At 62.1% G+C, this 2,822-nt stretch overlaps 1 protein-coding gene across 2 annotated transcripts in view; it reads right to left on the bottom strand.

The window, feature by feature from the left end:
• Window positions 1-1,337, bottom strand: part of LOC107111292 (excitatory amino acid transporter 1-like) — a 33,946-nt gene extending 32,609 nt beyond the window's left edge. The window contains exon 1 of one of the 2 annotated variants that reach the window (XM_015412244.1): window positions 1,178-1,337. The gene's annotated coding sequence lies outside the window, so the exon portion shown is untranslated. Of the gene's footprint in view, window positions 1-900; window positions 984-1,177 lie in introns of those variants that run through there. The other variant, XM_015412248.1, reaches the window with a different exon arrangement.
• Window positions 1,338-2,822: the final 1,485 nt, after the last annotated feature.

The following is a 2,822-nucleotide window of genomic DNA, read 5'->3' on the forward strand; positions in this document are numbered from 1 at the left end:
GGGGGGGGGGGGGGGTCCTAAAAGAGGGGGGGCCACATTTGAGGGGGGGGGGGATTACTGCCAGGTCGTCGGGCCGAAGATCGAAGCCAGTTTCACGTTCAAAGTGGGTCGCCCTGTCGGTCTGAAGCAGCGGGACGAAGTCTGAGTCCAGGGGCACCTTGAAGACCAGCGAAGTTTAGTTCTTGGGCATAAACTGCACGCGCACGAAAGCTTCTACCCAGACGGTGCCACCGCACACACACGAGTCTCACAGTCTCCAGCTTCAGAGATGACTCCTATCTCCCCCCCCCCACCCCCCGAATGCAGAAAAGTTTTTTTTTTTTAAATTAAAGAAAATTTTGAAATGGGGCATGTGTGGGGGGGGGGGGGGATGAGATTCCCCCCTCGCTCCCTGTGCCGGAGCTGTGAGCCGTCCACCAGCTGTGACAAACTGAAAACAGAGGGCGCTTTGACGCACGCCACATAATGCACTTTCAGCCAGCCGCCCTTTGCGACTCGGTTTTGCCATTCCACCCAGTAAAATCCAGCTGCAGAGTGCATTGAAGGGCGTGGGTCTGCCCATCAACGGGTGTGAGCCAAAGGGAGCCTTCCCCTTCGCAGGCAGTCTGCGTGGAGAACAAACGCCGACTCTGTCCGGATCAGGCCGGGCTCTCGTGGCCTTCAGCAACGCGAAAGGACTCCCCCTTGAGCATGTGCAAAGAGCCCGCGCCCCCACCCAGCATGCGCAGCTGTCGCGAGGACGCTCCTAGGCGGGCGGGGCGAGCGTCTCTGGCCACGAGGCACATCCCGGGTCCAGCGGGCGGCAAGCACTGGGAAAGGAAGCGTCTCGGGGAACCGCCGGTGGTCGCGTCCCAGTAGGGCCAGGCTCCGAGGAGGAGGACAGGCCCGACTGCCCCTCACCCGAAGCCGTCCCCGTGGCGGCGACTGCCCGCACTTCGCTCCGGAGGAAGGAAGGGGGACGGCTCCTGGCGGGCCCGGACTCCAGAGGGGCCCCAGGCACCGCGGCGCAGGCCACCGAAGGAGACATCCGCGGCCGCTCCCCCACCATCTGGAGCGCGCGCCTCCTCGCCACGTGGAGCGGCGGCTCCGGCCTCGCCTCTCCTCCCTTCCCCGGCAGGCGCCAGGCCGGCCTGCGGAGGTTGGGCGGAGGGCGCCTCCCCTCCACGGCCTCACCTACCTCGCCCGGCTGTTTTGTGGGGAAGGCCGCGTGGTGGCCCGCGCTGAGCTCCGCGAGCGAGAAGTCTGCGCAGAGCTCCGCCTGCCCGCGCCTAGCGCTGCCCGGCCCTGCTGCCAAGGAGAGGGGGACCGCCCGGCCGTCGCGGCCGCCCCCTCCGGGGCCCGCTCGGCTCTTACCCAACCGAGCCTCGCGACAGCCCGCTGCGCCGGGGCGGGGGAGGAGGCCGCGACCCGCGTCCACTCTGGGGAAGCGGCTGCTCCGGGAGTCCAGCCCTGCTGCCACCGGACCTCTCCAGGGCACGGGGGACAACTTTGCCCCGCTGGTTGTCGGCGTATCATTTTCCTTGAAAAGAACTGAGGGTCTCTCCTCTTGCAACGGCTCCTGACAGGGGATTTGAACTCATCACCCATTCACACCCTGGTAGGGGCACGCTACCCCCTTTACTCCTGCACCGGCTGTCAATGAAATATAGCAGTCCCGGGGGGCCAAAACCTTCTGGGCCCAAGTCCACCGGAATTCTTGGAAATGCAGCTGGTGTAACAAGGTAGAGCTGCAGCTCCCCTTCATGGTTTGTTTTCAAGTCCAGCTCCTAGAAGCTCAGACCATTGGCCACACACTGGCTGCTCCCCACACATGCCCCCTGTCCAGATTCCCTCGGAAGTAAGCCTTGCAGAGTCCCACAAGTGCATCCTTTTCAACTAGAAGCAAACGGGAGCTGAAAGGCACCTTCAGCACTTCAAGGCTGGTCATTCCACTGAAAGCTCCCACGGCCAAGCGCCCACTTCTTCCATGGGAACTACCACACAGTAGGTATGAAAACTGCCCCCCCCACACCATGCTGAAGACTATGTCCCCAGGCAGGTGGACTGGATTTTCCCTGCCCTGCCACAGGGCTCCCCCCCGCCCACCATGCAAGCTCAGGAAACCAGGGATGCCCCACCTGCTAAAACGATACCCCCAATTAATCAGCCTACAGGTACCTTCCTAGACAGACAAATCCCGCTACATTCCAGACACAGCTAAGGACACCCTCTCCGAAGAAAGGGCAGCAATCCAGGGAAGGAGCCGTACGCCTCCCCAAGGGCTGAATGCAGAGAGAAATAAAATGGGGTTTCTCGGCTACTTCCCTGCAGGACGCTCTTTTTTGACTCCTCTCAAAGACACAATGATTTCTAGGCTGTGTCCCGCTGGAGATTCCGACCTCCCAGCGTCAGGTGTCTTAATCGGAGACGAAGCCCAAAATAGATGCCAGCCGCCACAAGCGTGGCCCGCTTCCAGCCTGTGTCATTAGTTGCCAGAAGCCAGAGAGGGAGAGAGAGAGAAGGGTTTCCCCCACCAGTCTGAGTTACAGTCCACCCCTCAAGCAGCCCTGTTTTGGATGTGGAGCAGAAGGCCTCCAAGGGGTGTCACGGCTCCTGTTTTGCAAGGCTGGCTGGAACAAAGGCTTCAAAAGCAAGAACTGTGTTCCGAGAACTTGGGCACGGCAGCCGTGTCTCCTGGTCACAATTTCTGCGGGACCCACAAGCACTGGGCCAGCAAGTCTTGCAAAGCAACCCTGGAACAGCACAGGATCCTTTGGCCTTCGCCAAGGCAAGCCCCCCCCCCCCCCCCCGGGGACCCCCCCACCCCCCCTCGGCCAAACGGC

This window comes from Gekko japonicus, unplaced genomic scaffold, assembly GCF_001447785.1.
Source record: "Gekko japonicus isolate JY-2015 unplaced genomic scaffold, Gekko_japonicus_V1.1 scaffold2815, whole genome shotgun sequence".
NCBI lineage: Eukaryota > Metazoa > Chordata > Lepidosauria > Squamata > Gekkonidae > Gekko > Gekko japonicus.